Below are 20,183 nucleotides of genomic sequence, written 5' to 3' on the forward strand. Positions count from 1 at the left end.
GACGTGTCGTGGTCACTTCTTAAATACATGTGCAAATAGTTTGGACTAAAAAGATCCCTGCAGAGTCTAACAGAAAACTGGCGCAGGGGCTTTAATAAATCTGGGCCTATAAATTTTACTGAAAAAGCATGATGTGGCTGAGCTGCTACAAGACCTGAACTGGATTTTTGTGTAAAGCAAAGCCCAACTCACAGTGTAGGCCAGAAGCAGCTGAACATGCCACCTGTGTCAAAGGGCATCCTCCAAGTAAGCTGGCTGCAGATATGTTCAGCCCATGGAAAGGACCCATTGGCTGTATATCCAATTCCACAAACTGAACATATGTGGGATTGGACCAACATATGGGTCAATTTCCATGGGTTGAACACGTTCATCTTGAGGTGGCATAAGATAGATGAACTAGCAACACAGTCTTTAGAGGCCAAGTAAGCATTATTTGCCTTGAAATAATGGTTTACCCTGTCATTAAAGGGGTTCTCCGCGAATCACAAGAACGAGGGTCCGAGTACAGAGTTTGGCAATCTCTGTAAGCGACATATACATGAATAGAGCTGTCAGCGCATGCTTGATCGGCTGCTCTCTTCATCTCGAGCAACAACAAGGGGTACAACGGTCCAATGTTCTCTTGATCCATGGGGGTCTCGTCACTGAGACCCCCACTGATCAGAACGTTAGGGTATAGGGGCTAACTTTTAATGTTTGATCACAGAATACAGAGGCCATGGTATTACCACAAAAATCACCAAATGTATGACTTGTAAGGTGTCCTAGCAGGGGTTGAAATGATCAAACCTTGATGACTGACCTGAGACAGTTGTGAGTCTTCCTTAAAAGTTGCTGGACAACCAATATAATTATTGAACAGATCTTCCACAAAATCTTCCTAGTTGTGCAGTGATAGGGAAGCTGGAGATCTATTGCAGCTTGTCTAGGCAAATTAGTAATTTCGGCATCTGGAGGAGCTGGGTTACGCTCTGGCCCATGATCTATATAATTAATCAGCCAATTTTTTTGTCCTAGGGAGGGGGGTGTCTTTAAAGCTCCTTAATCTTCTCACTATTGTTTCGCATTTTGTCTTCAACAAATGGAAAATCTGTGCTTACATTTCCTTTGAATTTGATAATCGCTTGATTAATTGTTATATTATTTTCCATGACATCTGCAATGCAATGAGATTAAGCCATCTGCGGAGTTGACTGTCGCCTATCCTTAGTTTCCTTTGCCCTAACAGAATTATGACAAATTGAGTCTTACACTGAGCAGACAAGAGTGTGGTAACACCAGCTTTTCCTTAGGCTTCGAGAACTGATTGTTTCCACTGACAGAAGGCAAAATGGGGCAACAGCTTTAAATATCAACTCTACATTTTGTAATCTGCATTTTGTCTTTCAAGGCAACTGTAGTACTTTTTAATTGAGTGATTTAATCAGCATCAACAAAATTAAATAAAATGATGAGCCCCAACTACTGTCTGGAGTGTTTCTGGAAATTCAGAATATTTGGGAAAATTTTGGACAATTGGCAAGTGCGCATGTGTGTCACGGATGCTCCCACGACCCTTATCGCTGGTTCTGGGCTTACCCGTGCCCCTCGCTGCCACGCTCGCGTAACGTACCCGTCCTCTCTCTGGTCCCGGCTCCAGCATCCCGAGGCGCTGTCCCCTGAAAATGCATTTGACTCTGAACCTGTGCTGCCTGTCTCGACCTCCTGCTTATTCTCGACCACGAGTTTGCATGACGATTCTGTACCTCACCTTGGCCTTCACCGCGGGCAAAGTTGCCCCTATGTAACGAACTGGTGGTACCACGCCGCAGCAAGTCCAACGCGCTTTGCGGCGGGCTCTAGTGAAAACCGGGTGCCACTTAGACTCCAGTCCCAGGTGTCGACTGACGTCATCGTCCGTGGTGGTACAGTGGGTCCACTACCCCTGGAGCCTGACAATGTGAACAAGGAAAAAGCTACAGCAGCCCTATAAACTGCGAATTGTGGGGCCAAGAGTTGGATGCAAAGGCAACAAAAGATTGGCAGAATAATTAAGACATTTCCACATTGCAACAATCATTATTGGATGTAGCAATGATGAAAACATATTTAAAAATGTGTTACGCTTAAATTGAGATAAGTTTTAGGTTGAAAGGTTAAAATAACTTATTTCCATACATTGATAGTTGCCAATCTGATAGGATAAGACACTACGTAAATCCACTTAGCCTTCTCTATAACCAGCTGCCTGCACAAAGTACATTATGTACAATCTGCTCAGCTACTCCTGCTCTATAACACACTGCCTGCAGATAAGACACTTGCTATATTCTGCTCAGTTCCTCCTGCTCTATAACATGCTGCCTGCACAAAGTACATTGTGTAAATCTGTTATACTCCTCCTGCTCTATAACATGCTGCCTGCAGAAAAGACACTTGCTACATTGTGCTCAGTTCCTCCTGCTCTATAACATGCTGCCTGCACAAAGTACATTATGTAAATATGTTATACTCCTCCTGCTCTATAACATGCTGCCTGCAGATAAGACACTTGCTACATTGTGCTCAGTTCCTCCTGCTCTATAACATGCTGCCTGCACAAAGTACATTATGTAAATATGTTATACTCCTTCTGCTGTATAACATGCTGCCTGCTGATAAGACTCTTTATACATTCTGCTCAGCTCCTCCTGTTCTATAGCATGATTGCTGCATATAGGACACCTGATACAATCTGTTCAGTTCCTCCTGATCTATAACAAATTGCCTGCAGATAGGACAATTTATACAATCTGCTCAGCTCCTCTTGCTCTATAACATGCTGCCTGAAGATAGAACAATTTATACAATCTACTATTACTGCTCTGTAATATGCTACAGACTGTTTGGTTAAGGGGATGGGTTCCTTTTAATGAAAAACTTTTCAGAGTGTTACTTTAACCCCGCGAATGGATGAAAATGCTACCGGTGAAACTCAGTCGGACCACTGATATGCTCCATAGCAGGAAGCATTACATATTGAACTATAAATGTCTGAGATGGGAACAGGCCTTTAATAGGGAAATCCATAAAGATATCTTAGAAACCTTGGTGCATCACCACATATAAATCATATTGACTACTTCCTTTTAAATATTCCTTATCTGAAAATAAAATATTTCATTGCTGGGGAATAAACCATAAAAAATTGACACCGGAGCAGATTTCCATTGTGTTAACAAGTCGGGTATAAATGCTGCTCCTGCGGATTCTGTTCATGTTCTCATGTTTTATAGATGAGGTAGTATAAAAAGCAGTACCTGCCGTATCTACCATGCTTCATTTACTGGATCCATCAGTGGATCTAATGGTCCCACAACGCTCCCCACTCTGCCCTTCCTTCACTCAAGTCTCCCTTTTGGCATGAACTTTTTGTTTATTTAGGGGTAAGCTTTTAGGTGGGGCGCCATCAACAACCACTTGACTTACTTCGAACCATCTGAGATTTACAGAACCGGACATATTCTTCTCCATCTGCTTCATATTTAATAAAAAATTTAGTTTATTTTGTATATTTTTGTGTTTTTATTTGTCGTCCAATTCTGCCATATTAGTATATTTGGATGAGAGGGGGAAGACCTCTACCTGAGACAGTCACATCTAAGAGCTGCTAAATACAATCGGGGAGGTCAACAATTAACCCCATTATAGGGCTTTAGGACCAAATCCGTTGTTTTATATCTGCTTTACTTTTAAAGTGCTTATAACTTTAAAGGACATCAGTTTTACTGAAGGAAGACTAGTCCTACTAAGAAGTTCCTGAGGAAATATGCTCCGCAAGACTTCTTTTATTTTAACGCTATACATCGCAATTGTGTCAATAAAGAGTTAAATACATTTTATGCTAATTAGTCTGGGGCACTGCGGCTACAGAGAGTGCCACAGAGAGCCTTGCGTTATAAATACATCCCAGGCGGTTGCGTCCATCAGCTGCTCTATGCACTGTGGGCTGTCAGGATCAGTGGTAGTGGATCCTCTGGACCACCGCAGATGATGATGTAAGCCATCACTTGGGTTGGACTTGCTGCGGCGTGGTACCACCAGGTCGTTTCACAGGAGCGAGATCAGGAACAGAATCGAGGTCATAACGAGAAATCAGGATAATCACACAGGTCATCAGACAAGCTTTCTCTAAGGCTAAGAGACTAAGAGATTGAATTTATCAGGGCAGGCTGCCAGCCAGCACCAATTATCGGCGCGCTGGGCCTTTAAATTTTACGCGTCCTAGGAGACGGGAGCACGGGCGCCGGAGAACACCGCTGGAGCCAGGAGAGGTGAGTTCTATACTGGGGCACACGGAGTTACACGGGTGCATCTGTGACCCGGGACATGGGTCGCAGGGGTATCCGTGACATGGACGAGCGGTGGCCAGGTATGACTTATATTATAACATGGGGGTGAATAAATTATACAAAGCTGGCATAGCTATAGCACTCCAGACAAATTTGCATAATTTGTATAACTCTTTATTCAGGCAATCATGGAGTATACACTATAAAGGTTTAGTAACAATTGTATTTGTACAGGTTATTGCGGATGTAGCAATAATAAATATGTAGTGTTTTTATGGTGATTTTCTTCTTTTTATACTTTTTAATGATTTTTTTTATTTGTACTTTTTTTTTATTTTTTACTTTTTTTAACTGGTTTATTTTTTTTCCCAGTGTGGCTTGATAAATTGATCACTTGTTCAGTGTAAAACAATACAACCTATGTATTATGTATAGACTGAAAGGCACACTGTTAGGCTACATTCACACGAACATGTGCCCATCGTACCATAGCACGGCGGGCACACGTTGGCACCCAGGAGAGGAGGAGGGGTGTGCGCCTCTCAACCCTGCCCCTCTCCATAGCGATGTATGCACCACGTGTGCTGCACCATACCGCTCCCTTACTGTGCTGTAAGTCCATTGCCGTCTATGGGGGATGTATCTCGTGCTTTTTCAGCAGGATCTAGGTGGCACTTACGGCGGGCAGCCCTGGGGTCCTTCATCAAACCCCATGGCAACGATCGCCATCTCCGTTCCTGACATGGAAGGTGCCAATCGCCATGGTGACCATGGCACCTAAAGGGATAAACAGTCAGGATCATGACTATCGTGATCCCAGCTATTATTGCGGGAGCCTGGCTGTGATATACCATGATCACCAAAACATAACTTTATATCATGTTGCAGTAATTACTTACAGTTACATCAGGGTTTGGGAAAGGGTTCAGGCAAATCGGAATTACAAATGGCACAAACCAGGAGTTTTTCAATGCCCTCACCAAAGAGAGATGTGGTGAAATATCCAACTGGTGTAGAGCATTGAACATAGAACATTGACTGGATCTACATCAATATAAATGATCCATAGAGTCACATGAGGAACATTATCGGCTGAGACTACGAGCAGCTCTATTGACTTGCACTCATAAGGATGAGTTTTTTGGAATAGCAACATTATTCCCCTTTTCACAATATAGATGATACATCCATTGACTGAACCCTGGACAGTGGTTTCTAATTCAGGGTGTGAATGGATTGGTTGGCTACTTGTGGGACTGAAGGAGAAGACTGGGTACATCACACCAACGAAAGCAATCCGAGGCATACCCATTGCTGTAGGTCTTAGCGGTTGTACCCCCAGGGATCATACACTTATCAGCTATACTGTGGATAAGGGAAACATTTCTCAAATTTGAATAGAACTAATATATTTCTGACCCTTATTTCTAAGAAACAGGGTAGATGGGGTCTAGTAGTACACCTCGTTTTCTGTGTATGCGTTATCTGTAGCTATAGATGGTTTGGTGTGGGAGACCCTGACCAGCAATAATTTACTAAGCTCCGACCCTCCGACTCTATGCTCCATGACATTTCATGAGCACATAGGGCGCACCAAGTTCTTTTGCAGATTAATTGGAATTAAAAAGAATATACTAGGACATTATTGTCAACTCTCCTTGGCAGAAACCTGACGTACAAGCCTTGAAATAGTCTCAATTCCTTGCAACCTCCAGGAATTGTGATTATTGATTCCCTTACGCCACAGGACGTGGCGTCGAATTGTCCTACAGCATAATCGCCCTCCGGATACTACAGGAGGCTGGTGCACTGTGGCTCAGTGGTTAGCATTACAGCCTTGCAGCGCTGGGGTTGAAGTCCCATCCAGGTCAACATCTGCAAAGAGTTTGTATGTTCTCTCTGGGTTTGTGTGGGTTCCTTCCATACTCCAAAACATACTAGTAGGTTGATTAGATTGTGAGCCCCATTGGGGACAGGGACTGATTTGGCAAACTCTGTGCAGCGCTGCATAATCTGTGTGCGCTGTATAAATATTATTATTATATTGGGCACAGCGGGGGTACAGGGGTTACATCATACGCTGGTGCATAATGCATGATGCCGCAAAGTATGAAATGATCATCTCCTAAATCTCTATAAAAGTTAAAACAGCTCTGTGTTGGGGACTCTGTATGGTTTCCAGACCTTAAATTTAAGTTTGTGGTTTTAGATTTTTATTTACCCATTTTCTGTTGCCCATCACCCTATGTTTATATATTGAATTGCATCCCTGACAGAAAGAATGTGAAGAAGGATTAGAAAACAGGTGCACCAGCAGACAAGGCCCCGCCCCTGATGCACAGAGAAGCTCATTTGCATAAAGACAAAAACAGAATTTTCTCTGACATGATGGATAACTGGAAGACAGGAAAGATATGTCTGGAAAGCTTATAACGTATCCTACACAGGGTTGTTTTCACTCGTGGAGTGATTTGGGCACCGTTAAACCCCCTTTAAGCCTTATCATCAATGCTGCGTGAACAGATATAATCATACAGAATAATGTTCATATCTAACATGTGTAATAAACACTAATTTTACACGCAAAGGTTTAAAATGAATCTTAAAGATTTACCACTCCGACAGCAAAATAACCTCATAAAGCCGATTCGGTGGAGACGGGATGTATTAAAAACCGAGGGAGCAGGGGCTTGTGGGAAAAAAAAAAGTATTTATTAGAGAGAGACATCACATCATGTGACAGAGCGGTGTCAGCGAGAGACGCGGGGAATTGTTTTTGAGCGCGAGTGATGCTGCAAAAATCCAACAATGTGACAGACGCAAGATAAAGTGAGATATTAGAGCGAATGAGAGAGATGGGAAGGAGGAAGAGAGACAAATATAGTAATTACAGAAGCACAGACTGCTCCGGATGATGAAGGGACGCCGGGGCAGAAAGTGAAGTAAAATGAGCATTGAGAGGAAAAAATAAATACCGAGAGGACGCGGGAAGGATAGATGAAGAGGAGGGGGCAGCGCGGGGATATATATTGCCTTGTTGGTTGTGCTGTGATTTCCGAGAGAGGTCAGAGCAGCGGCCGGCCTGTGAATCTCTCGCTCTGTTCACCGCGGCCCTGAGAGACCTGGATAGCGAGGTAAAAGCATCTATTATTTAGAGCCGGCCTCAGGTTTCCAAATGGATTCTTCACTTTAATAAACCCGAGAGTGGGTCCTCAGCCTCCTGCAATCATACAGGCACTTAACCCGTTACCCACCGCCGGACCTCTAGTGTGCTAGTCTTGTTTAAGGAGCAGAACTGTTAAGTAACAAAATGGTTAAAGCTCCCAGATCCGTATTTGTTACATTCCCTAGTTTGGAAATGTGTGCCCATAGGATAGCTATAGGCTCACCTTATCAGTGATAGTAGATTCCACACTGTGCTCCTAAATTGAATAGACCCAGACATACCCCCTATTACACTGATGACGATTGTGTGTAACAATAGTCAGTAGCTGGATTGGAGCCATTCTTAAAATTTTGAGTATAAAATTGTCCAAATGATCATATTCATGACATGAATCTGATAAGTTGTGATTGAGAATTCGCTATGAGGCAAATGAATAGACAGATTGTGGATGTTGAACAGATGACGCTTTTCTGCAAAATATTTTCATTTTTTTCATACCAGTAACATAGTCTGAAACCCTAATGGACACCTGACAGCCTAAATATTGAAAGTCCACAGTGAAAGTTTTCGACCAGCAGAGCCATAAGATAATGTATAAAAACACATTTTTTATATGTTTTTTGATGTTCTTATAAAATTAAAATAGACCAACATCATACAGAGGAATACAAAAGTGACATCGGACACTTTTCAAGTCTCACAATCCCTTGAGAATGCTTTAGGGACACTGATGCAGAAACATATCTTGTTTAATCCCTGATTCGAGTGGTTTTGCTAAAAATTATAAAATTCAGGACCTTGGGAAAGCTGGGTGCAGGGTGGCTGCTGTGCATAAACACATCACAAGGAGCTTCCTGAACTATCCAGACAGGACTCATCAACCACACCTGGAAGACTCATACACAGCAGCTGGGGGAGGGTGCAGCGATTGATTACTTCTGCCTGTCAGTGACAACACAGTGAATGCAGCGTTCTCTGAAGCAGTACATAATTAGGTTGAGGAGCGCTGGGGCAGCCGCAACAGCGACAGAGCCTCATTAACATAATTGTATTCAGCACTCGACACAGGGATTTTAAAAGATATGTTTCTGCATCAGTGTAGCCACAGCATTCTCAAGACATGTTTGGTTCATAATGTATAAAAGCAAATGGTAGATTTCCTTTAATCATAGATAAATATGAATAAATATGAAATATTGAAAGGTTGTGCAGCCCATTTGAAAACTTTTACCCAAAATTCAAAACCTTGCTCTTCACATTTCACTATAGCCTGGGTTGAAGTATTGATGTTTCGACATGAGAAGTGTCCATTGCAGCCAATCACAGGCTGAAGTTGACATTAGTTACCAGTTAATAGTACTGAGTGGTGCCTCACAGTTAGTCCCATTTCCATGAATTTACAATTAAATATAGTATACGCTCATCCACAAAGCTCTGTACAGTCCTACCTCTCCTCCCTCAGCATAGTCTGCTGCCCTACACGTACTCTTTGATCAGCCAGCGATCTAAGCTTATTCCCTTTTTTAAAAAAAATCTACCATCAAAATCCATCATGATAAACCAAGGGCACTTACTTATAGATCCAGGCACTGTGACTGTAATAATCTTCATTTTTGCCAATGAGCCTTAAGGGCTCCTGTTGGTTTTACCAGAGCCTGTTCATACTGTAGCTTCAAAAGCTGTCACGCAGCTGCAGGAGCACTTCCCCCCTCTTACTGTGTCAGATTACAGAAGGCAGAGTGAGGCCGGAAGTGCTTTGACAGCCAGTGACGATACAGCACGAAGGGCCTCTGGTAGCCACCTATTAGAATAATTTTAAAAGTTCATATTAGAAGGAAGGAGGCCATGGATAACAAATATAAGAAGATTACTACAGTCATTGGGGCTTCTTTACTAAGGTACCGCGGCCGCATTTCCGTGGGAATTCTCCCAACGTTTTCGAGGATCGCATCGGGGATTGTGTTGCACGCAATCGGATTGTGTCGCACTGACATTCACGCTACACAAATCGGGGGGGGGGGGGGGGGCGTTCCGACGGACGATACAACGCATTCGGACAGTGCCCGGACAATTGTGTCCTAAGCCAAGCACTTACATGCACTGGGAAGAAGAAGGTGAACTCCAGCAGACCTGATCGGGAAAGCGACAGATGCAATCCCAGCAGACTTCATCCTTGTTGGACATTCCGGATCGGGGATCGTGCAGAGACCAGGTAAGTAAATGTGTCCCATCGTGTCTGAATCTGGTTACCATGCTTAATTATGTACATTTGTTTTAAATCTGAACCTCCCATTTACGTCACCAGGACTTCTGCCGAGCTGCACAACTTCTCTGGAATGCACTAGCATGCACTGACTATTGCATAGCTTTCAAAGCTGAAAATGACCATCTCCTCAGCCAGGCCAATCACATTCCTTACCTGTAAGGTAACAACACCTTCTTTCTCTTACCACCCCTAACCCTCCTATCTATGTAACCTTCATGCACTTACCCCTTTTGTGTGACTCCTTTTTCCTCATAGATTGTAAGTTCTTGTGAGCAGGACCCTATTGTTACCTCTGACCAGGTTGTTAGTCTGCATTATCTTATTTTGTTTGTATATGTACCCAATGATCTGTGGAGGTGCTGTGGAATATGATGGATAAAGATTTCTTCTTATTCTATAGTGGCTTGTGATTCTAGGAGCTTTTCTTTTCTTTAAAGCAGGCAGATTGTGCATGTTCTTTACTAGGGCTGCATTAGTGCTTTCCCCAAAATGGTGCCATTCAAAAATACATATGTCTCACAAGAAACAAGCCCTTATAGAGCAACTTAAGCAAAAAAAAAATCATCAAATTAACTAGGATAGACTTCCTGCAAACAACATATAGGTGGAGATTTATCAAGCTGCCTAAGAGTAAGAATGTGCTTAGTTGCCCATGACAACCAATTACAGCCCCCTTTATAATATTCATGAGCACTGGTAAATGAAAGCTGAGCTGTGATTGTTTCTTACTCTTTAGGCACCTTGATAAATCTCCCTCATATTGTTTTTCTCGTAAAAGGTAGGAGGTACCAACCTAAAGATGGCCCTGGTGATAGTAAACCTCACTAGAGGCCATGGTAATAGGGAATGATGGAATAGTGGCAGCACGGAAACATAAGGGGATTGGTAAGATGATTTTTTCTTAGTTTATTATCAAGTTTTATAATGCAATTTTATAAGCGTTTGGTAAAAATAGTAAAGAAGACGAACAACCACTTCAAGTCAATAGGAGCGGTTAAAAAATGAATCCATAATATGTTACATTAAAGATGGAGGCCACAATTCTCACCTTCCAGGATACATTCTTCAAATTTCTTCATTGATGCTCATTTGGTGTTTTCTTTGAAAGGTAAATGCCACAAAAAAAATTTCCGTCTGCTGTGTCATCACTTTATTACCTCGTCATGACATATGGCTTTGTGGCATATGTTACACCCCCCTTTCCCCTTCCTTGTCTGAGCTACAACACTCTCTCTTAAGCTGCCAATACAGATATGTAGCACCCAGAACTGCTGATTTCAACAGGTTTAGTGGATCATCTAGTATGTCTCCAACAGCAGATGTCGGGGAAGATAAGGATCAGGCAGTCAGATTTCAAGTGCCCAATCCTCTTGTTCTTTGGGAGATAAGCCACTGTCGGAGGAGGCCAAGTGTGCCTTCATATGGGGGCTCAGCCAAGACAGCTGCCAGGCCAACAAGTGTCTCGTCGACAGATATTGTATGTATAGTATGTGTTACATCTGTGCCTTGTCTACAAACTTGTCTGTCTCCTGCAGACTCTGGTCTGGTTCACTAATAGTTAACCCACTGTCTTATATCAGAGTACTGATCCAATCACCTTCTGGACCAGGACTATGGATTCTCACACAAGGTCTTGTGGATCAGTTCTCTCTATCTACTATGGTCCTGTTCTTAGTGAGCTTTGTTATTCTGTCATCCATATTCTGGTATCTTTGATCCTTTGCTGTATTTCTGACTATCAATTGTTTACCTCATTGTCCTCCTGGTTCTGACCTGTATTTGGAAACTATTCCTTTCTGTTTGTCTTCTCCTCCTTGTTTACACGATTAGTTGTCTACCGCCCTGCAAATAGGGACAGCTGGAAGGGGGTTTATTCTTAGGGCCTACGGTCTCTGTCTGTGTCTCCAGTCAATCTCCCTTTATAACAATATAGATAGCTTTACAATGTGGCAGTCACATACTCCATCTCACTGCTCTATTCCGTAATACATTCCTAATATATGTGACATATGTGACACTGTATGTGACGTATGAGTGGTTACAGCTGAAGTATCAGTAGAGAACAGTTTATAGACATTTGATTCTCTGATGTTATTACATGTTTATGAAGCATATTGAAGAGAACTTCTACTGAACCTGACTACGGACAAGAACGTTTGTAGTCAGAATCTACCAATTGACTGTAGAATTCTTTAAAACCATAACAAATAAACCCAGCAGTGAAAGATTAGTAAAGGAATAGTAACTATTACCCCTCTATGCCACCTTCACGTCTAGTGAGCATAGAGGAGTTGAATAGGGCTATGCCTGGTGGCATAGTTGGCCAAGGCAGGGTGCTCCGGATTTGCGCCTGCACCCCTGTCATAGGTTATAGCAATTCTACGGCAGCCAGAACCAGGCATAGAATGACCCAAACGCACAGCCAACCGGAGCCTCCTAAGATATTGGGGCACATTTACTTAACTGGTCCCTGCGCAATCCCTGATTCGGAATGTCCGACGAGGATGAAATCTTCACTACCAGCATGTGCCCGATATCCTGCATGTGTCACTTCCTCAATCAGATCCGCTGGAGTTCACCTTCTTCTTCCCGGTGTATGTAAGTGCTTGGGCTTGCGACACAATTTTAAATGTTAAATCCTGCGCGTTGCCCAAATCCGTGGGATCGTCCATTGGACCGCCTCCCGATTTCTGTCACGTGAAAGCCGGCAGACTATTCCAAAATGTTGTTGTTTTTACAGTTACTCAGTTCCTGACCTTACCTGACCTCAGCTTAAACACATACGGGGGGGGATCTATCAGTACTGCCTAAGAGCAAAACTGTTCTAGTGCTCATGGCAGCCACTTAGAGCTCAGCTTTCATTTCCTCACAGCAGCTTATAGAATGAACGCTGAGCTCTGATTGGTTTCCATGAATAACTAGTACAGTTTTGCTCTCAGACACTTCTGATAAATCTCCCCCACAAAGTTAATAAAAATGCCACATCACAGCCTAATCCCAACGCAACCCCAACCCCCATCCTGGTAACAAGACCAAAAGAGGAGAAAGAATAAGAAAAAAGAAACATATTTGGAAAAGTTTATTTTCAACGTCTCAGAAGAAAAAAAGTATAGTCCCTGAAACTTCTATTATATATCTTTCTGTTTTTGGACACATAATATACAGCATCCTCGCTCTCATGACTATACTTGAAAGATATGAAATCCACATTGCAACAGATGGGCTTTTTCTACTTATCCATAACCTTAATAAGACTTTACGAGCAGCATGTTTAGATCTTTACGATTTCCAATTTTTTTATTATTTCTCATTTAACAGGATTCACATATGCCATGCCAGAGTTATTGAATTGAGCTCCAGTTTATCGGAGTAAATTTTATTTCCTTATTTTTAAATAACATTAGATATAAATATAAAATATACATTTTGGACAATAACACCTACATTTGTTAACTGGATAGGGCAGGAGGAGGGGTTGTTTCTACGGAATAGGTGACAATATGATTGGTCAGTGCCTGGCTACTGGGACCCCCTACTTAACACAGACATTGAATGGAGAAACATCAGGGGTCAGGACACTTGTTCTCTCACGGGTTCCAGAAGAAAAGTTGACGTTAGGCCAGGCCTTCAGCGTATTCGCAGGTTCAGGGTGGCAGGTTTGACAGGTGCAATGACAACCCAGTGGGGCTCATTTACTAAGGGCCCCGCGGACTGCACTTTCGTCGGACCTCCCAATGATTTCCATTTTGCTTCGCTGGGATTTAAAAGGGGCTTTCATGTGACACAAATCGGGGGCGGGTCGGGGACGATCCGACAGATTCAGACAAACTGCGGGATTTAACTTAAAAATTGTGTCGCAAGCCAAGCACTTACATGCACCGAGAAGAAGAAGGTGAACTCCGGCGGACCTGAGCGGGGAAGCGACAAATGCAGGATATCGGGCACATAGTCTAAGTGAATCGCGGCACAGTGAATTCTGGATGGACAATGTACTTTCGGGAACTTTGAGGGATCAGGTAAGTAAATGTGCCCCAATGAGTTTGTTGGAAATTCTATATTGGTAGCATGATCCTGCACCACTGGGCCATGTACAGGACGCTATTTTTCTATGGCTTCATACCATCCTGAATTGAGTGAGCGAGTCCACAATTTTCAGGTATTTCTCATAGTCTTCAGTGATGGAGGTACATCTCAGACCTCAGCAGGCTTCTGAAGGAAATATACATATTTGTATACACATGCGACTTACAATCACATATTTATACACTCATGAGCACACACATAGAGCATATATACACACATACAGTGCCATTTCCAAATATACAGCATATGTACACACAGTATATACAAACACCATACACCGTATACACATATAACATATACACATCACAGATACAGCATTTATACATCACATATATGGTATATACATATTATGCTGTACTATGTGCAGCACACTAGGTATATATAGTGTCAGGTCGGATGTCAGGGCCCCCTGACACTGCAGGCCCCATAGCAGCTGCTATGGCTGCTACGACTGTATTATGCCCCTGGATGTATGTCTCTATTAACACATTGGGGGTCATTTACTAAGAGCCCGATTCACGTTTTCCCGACGTGTTACCCGAATATTTCCGATTCTGGATGATTTCCCCTGAATTGCCCCGGGATTTTGGCGCACGCGATCGGATTGTGGCGCATCGACGCTGGCATGCACGCGACGGAAATCGGGGGCGTGGCCGAACGAAAACCTGACAGATTCGGAAAAACCGCCGCATTTAAAAAAAGAAATGTGTCGCGGAGCTTGCACTTACCTTCACTAGGAATAGGCCAGTGAACTTAAGTGCGTTCCGATGCTCTTCAGCGCAGCAGCGCCACCTGGTGGACGTCGGAGGAACTGGCTTAATGAATCCCGGGCGGATCCCGAATCCACCACAGAGAACGCGCCGCTGGATCGCGAATTGACCGGGTAAGTAAATCTGCCCCTTAGTGTTTAGCACAGTTCTCTCATTATTCTGCCATTCTTTGCTGATTATTTAATAATTTCAAGCTATTTATCCACTTTCCCAGTATATAAGATCTGACTCTAGTAATACATTGAACACATTAGTTGGGCCACAATTTCCATTCTAGCAGGTCTAGCAGGTCCCGTAACAATGGTCCCTCCCACAAATCATTTAGTAAAGAACCAAGAATTGCGGATATTGGGGCACATTTACTTACCCGGTCCGCAGAGTTCACGAAAGTGCATTTTCCGCGACTCGTGCTCCCGATATCCTGCAACTGTCCCTTCCCTGCTCAGGTCCAACAGAGTTCACCATCTTCTTCCAGGTGCATGTAAGTGCTTGATCTTGTGACACAATTTGATAGTTATGGTAAATGCCGCACTCAATCCGAATCAGTCGGATCATCCGACGACAAACACCCCCCCAACCCCCCCGATTTAGTCGCATGAAAGCCGGCGGCGCCGCGTCACAATCCCATCGCATGCGACACAATCCCCAGATAAATACCTGTCACAGTGGCGCAAATCCCGAAAACGTCCGAAAAAATGATGAAAGTGCGACCCTTAGCCCCATGTGTTGGCCTAAGCTGTTGTAGAACTTTTCTTCCTTTTGGTCAGTATTAAACATTGTATTCTAGAAACACCACACAGGACCTCCCAATTTGGATAAATCTTGACGCAGTGGTATAGCCATCGCATTTTGGCCTTAGACAAAGCGACTCAGGACATATTTACTACAATATTAAAAATGAAGCAAAAAAGTGAAACAATATTAAGACTGTACTTAAACCTGCAGAAGATACCAGTCTAGAAAATATGACGTATATAAACCAACCAGGGACACGCTCCTATATATGGCTCACCGACAGACCAAAGAATAGATCTAGGGGGCTCACCTTGTGCTAGTATATATGCATCAGAAGATTGATCCTCTATGTTTCTCCTTTAAGGCCCTGAATGTAGTTATCAATCACAGCACAAAGTAGTTCTTGCAGTGAAAAAGGCCGACCTACAAACGTATGGAGGAAGAGAAGATAAGGGTAGATAGAATGGTCAAGGGTCTACAAGACACATGGTCACTGTTCCTATATCACCCTATTCCATAACAAGAATATATCACACCCTATAGCAGTGATGGCTAACCTATGGCACTGGTGCCAGAGGCGGCACTCGGAGCCCTTTCTGTGGGCACCCAGGCCATCACCAGAGAGGACTCCAGGTATCTTCCTGCAGTCCCAGACAGCCCAGGACTTGCTGTGCACAGATCTATTTTAAAGTGACAGCTGTACCTGGGACTATTTTCTGCTTTATTGGTATCCTCAGGTGCTGGTATCAATGAAAGCTGTGACAGAGAAGGGAGTATAAATCACAAATTACATTTCTGTGTTGGCACTTTGCGATAAATAAGCGGGTCTTTGTTGTAGTTTGGGCACTCGACCTCTAAAAGGTTCACCATCACTGCCCTATAGCCTACCCTCAGAGCTGTGATCCTAATTTGACTTTTTTTTTTTTTTAAGTTGCAAATTTTGCGCAAACCAAAGGCTGACGCTGACTAGGCGTATTAATTAGATTGCAACTTTTGGAGATTTTTTGTTCGAAAAAGTCACAATTTAACTAAAGACCAAACACCACTGATTCACTTGCTGCCTTGTATATCTTAGTCCTATCTCTGTACATATGCCTGGCGCCATAGAGAGCAAGTGAAGGAAATAGGACCCAGCTGCTTGACAGTGGAACCAGTTAGTTGAGTTTCAATTTTTCACATTTTTATCAGCTTATCATTAGGGGCACAATGGTGGAATCACTGTGTGGAAACATAAGGAGCATGATGCTATTTTGAAGTGGTGTTTTTAGCAGAATTTTAAAGTTTTTATTCTGTGGAATACGCAGTCCTGTTCACCGTACATCAATCACACAATCTGATGACTTGGTTTTCAGCACTTTCTCTCTACTCCTGACCTCCCTTGACATTCATTTAAATGGTCAGTAAAATTCCACAAACATTGCGGAAAGTTCTTCTTTCTGCATCTACTGAGCGGAATTTAAAGGGGTTTTCCCACGAATATAACTTCATCCACATGATAGGGGCCTAACTTGCTAATCGTGTGGGTCTTAGTGGTGCTGCTCCATTCATCTCTATTGAGCCGACAGAAACTGCTGAGCGCTTAATAGAGCAGAACGGTCATGCGCGGACGTCTGCTCCATTACTCTGACGGAGCGACGAGGGGTCCGACGGAGTTAGATGTGACCCCATCAGACCCTCGTCTTCGGGTCACATCACTGAAACCCCTACCGATCAGCAAGTTAGGCCCCATCCCTTATGTTTGTGGGAAAACCCTTTTTATGTGGCTTCCTGACCCGTTTCTGATGTCAACATGACAATCCAGACCTTCCGTCTCATTTTTTTATCTCTATGCAGCAAATATAATCATTTAATATTTTTGCGCACATATAATACAGCTCTGCGCCACATATATTATGTCTGTGCACCCCATTAATCTATTATCGTGTAGATGCCGACATCTAGTTGGAAACACTACAGTCGTATCCTGTGATTTTCTGCCTCCTCTACCTCTGCTCCGAAAGGGGGCATGGTTTTCCATTATCATAATTAGTAAAGCAATCCACCATTTTTCAGGTGCTCCAAAGTGGCGGTGACAAGACCAAAAGAAAAATGGTCTAGGTGAACTACTTGCTCACTGCCCGCTGCACGAAAAGTCTGTCACCCAGGTAAAATGGCTCGCCACAGACTTGTACATCCACGTTGTTTCCGACAAAAGGACTGATATTGATATCGCCACTTTTAATACATCTCCCATATTGTGTCTCTTCTCATTATTAATTCTTTATTTAAGGCTGCATTCACACAGCCGTGTGTTTGCAAGTCCGGTATTTGCCGCATGTTGGAAGGGGTTAAGTGAGAGAAGAGGAGTTTGTCCTGACGTTCCCCGCTTCTTAACAATGTTAATTGTTGTACTTTACTGTAACTGCTGCTAGTTCCTCCAATGCAAAGATATTTTGAGGGCTGCATTCACACGTGTGGTGTTTACATTGCTATTTTTTAAGTCTGTTTGGAGGAGAATTGTCTTATTGCTTTGCGTTAACCTTGCGTTCATTTTGTGTCCACATTGTAATCACGTAACTGCAATGTAATTACTCAAATCTCCTCCAAACAGCCTTTGAATTGCATTTCAAAATGCAACACAAACCCCACATGTGAATGCAACCTTACAGCTTTCATTAGAAGGTATGTGAACTGCTATGTACTGAGCTCCACCTAGTGGTGGCTACAGGTAGCTAATTTTATCATGTGATATGTGGAAGGATTTTTTAACATTTTTAAGTTTGAGGTCCTGGACTTATGACACTGGGGGGTGGGGGTACCACACTAAAATGTTGCATTGTTTATGCTGCTGTTAGGAATTAATTATTTGTGTTGCACGACTACCTCCACAGGGGTACAGTACACATATCTGGGTGTTACAGTAACATAATATACATATTCGATTATAACCAAATTATGACTGCCACAGGATATGACAAAAACTAGTATGAGGGGGCCGTGTGAGCTTATGTATCGCGCTCGTAGCAATCTGTATTGCACCAATAAAAGGGAGCATCTGCAGGATATTTATGGACAACACAAATCTTTGCCTATTTAGTAACAGACCTTAATGGATTTTTCATTAAAAGGTTTCATAAAGTCTATAACTCAGTCTCAAGCCCTTATGAAAAAACCGTTTATAGCCAGAACAGAGGCTGGAGCTGTATTTCGTAGGGTTCTCAGAGTATATTTCCTTATTATAATAAAAAAATGTATAACGTTCGTCTGTTTTACATTAAAGGTGGCGGTTTCTTTATTGTACGGAGAACAATGTTTGGATCTGTATAATACACAGAGCGCTGCGGATCTCATATAGCAAATTAAATATGGATTATTCACTCCAAGGTTGCTTACCGTCTAAAATTGTATTTCTAGGTCTCCCTTAACTACTCTTAATGTATTCTACGGGGCTAAAATGCCCCCTACTGTTAGCAATAATGAATACAGCCAATATCCATGTCAGGTAATGGGACTCCAGGGGGGAGAGTTAGAGGATTTCAGTTGAGGAATGGTCACTGTCCTGTCTTCTTATACTTAGCCCACTAATACATCATTTATAGCCCTGATTCCAGATCCCACCCGGGGGAATAAGAGACCAACAGGCAGCAAAGTCAATGCAAGGAGAAAAGCGTCCTTATGGGCTGTGATTTCTACCGCTCTATAGTGACCTTCTCCTATCCATTTGTATAACGTCTGCTTGTAGCTGTATCTTAATTATATGTGATTAATCCCCCACCACCGAGGACATTTCCCTTGAAGGAATCTCTTTTCTTAATGCATCGCTAATTCCTGGTTGCCAGCTAAGATTATACACATTTATGGGGTATTTTACGTGATCATCAATATCTTAGAAGTTTGACCACCAGAATAAGGAGTGTAGTTAAAGGAAGTGCTGGGGCATATGACCTGGGAGCTTGGGGGAGGGGGTGATCATTGGGGGCACTAATAGTAACTAAAATTCATCTTTGCACCTAGGTGAATGAAAGCCTAAGCCTATGACTGATTGTAATGAAAAATACTATGTAACTAGGACATCTCCAAAATTCTGAAGGACATTGGCTGGGGATCTAAAAAGTTTTATAACATTTTGTATTGCTGTTATACTATACTCTAGATATAAAATTAGAATTAGAATTAGACTACTTTATCCCCATATAAGCTCCAATAGCAAATTAGTCCTGACACAAGCAGGGACCTTCTGCCTTCTTTCCAGTAGGAACATTCTTACTTACTCACTGTCCATCTTATTTCGCAAAGGCAGCCCTCATCCCCATCTTGTCCCATTTCCGTTACTTAGCCTAGCTGAACTGAACAACAGTCAGCCCCGTTACCGAGAACAGAGAAGAAGAGGAATATCTTTCACATTGACAGAATCAACAAGGAAGTTGGACTTCATGGACCCCAATCATGGATCTGGTGCCAACTTAATAATTGAAGTATATTTGTAAGTTTTATTCAGTAGGAACCTGTCAGGCTCCAGGGGTAGTGAACCCACTTGACCACAGCGGACAATGATGTAAGCCAACACCTGGGACCGGAGTCTAAGGGGTACTCGGTTTTCATCAGAGCCCACCGCAAAGCGAGTTGGACTTGCTGCGGCGTGGTACCACCAGGTTGTTCCACAGGTGCGACTTTGTCCTTGGTGACAGCCAAGCCGAGGTCCAGAAACGGAAGGCAGGTTCGTGGTCGGGGACAGGCAGGAGGTCAAGACAGGCAGCAAAGGTTCAGGGTTAGAGGCAGAGTATAAGGTCAGGGCTGGCAGCAGAGGAGCGTAAAAGGGAACAGGTCCGGTGTCACAACGGGAAATCACACTCGTGGTAACAAGCTTTTTC

Source organism: Engystomops pustulosus, chromosome 6 (genome assembly GCF_040894005.1).
Source record: "Engystomops pustulosus chromosome 6, aEngPut4.maternal, whole genome shotgun sequence".
Taxonomy (NCBI): Eukaryota; Metazoa; Chordata; class Amphibia; order Anura; family Leptodactylidae; genus Engystomops; species Engystomops pustulosus.